This window comes from Corvus brachyrhynchos, unplaced genomic scaffold, assembly GCF_000691975.1.
Source record: "Corvus brachyrhynchos isolate BGI_N302 unplaced genomic scaffold, ASM69197v1 scaffold8, whole genome shotgun sequence".
Taxonomy (NCBI): Eukaryota; Metazoa; Chordata; class Aves; order Passeriformes; family Corvidae; genus Corvus; species Corvus brachyrhynchos.
In genome coordinates this window covers 62,444-62,811 of record NW_008240031.1, presented here as the reverse complement: position 1 = coordinate 62,811, position 368 = coordinate 62,444, and positions in this window count along the sequence as shown.

Here is a 368-nt window from a genome sequence, read left to right as displayed (position 1 = left end):
GGGCGGAGCTGCGCGGCGGTGGGGGGTGCGCGGCGAATATTTCCACTAATGCTGCACAAGCCGGGATGAGTTCTGCGGTACTCTTGTCCCACCGTGATATGGCATTAAATAATTTGATTCCCACTGAGTCCCAAAAGTCTCTGGTGTAGACTGCTGAACGGTCAGCATTTGGGAAATTAATCAGAGTCCATTCTAAGAGGTTTTTTAGCTCCTGTTTAGGTAATTGTCTTGAACCAGAGCTTAGTAAATGCTTAAGTTGCTTATAGAGATCTCTGTCATGGGCAGAGTGAGTTTGTCCCATTATTAGACCAGTATGATACTCACTTAGATGATGTCGCAGGAGCAGTGTCCTTAGTCAGAGGTCCGTC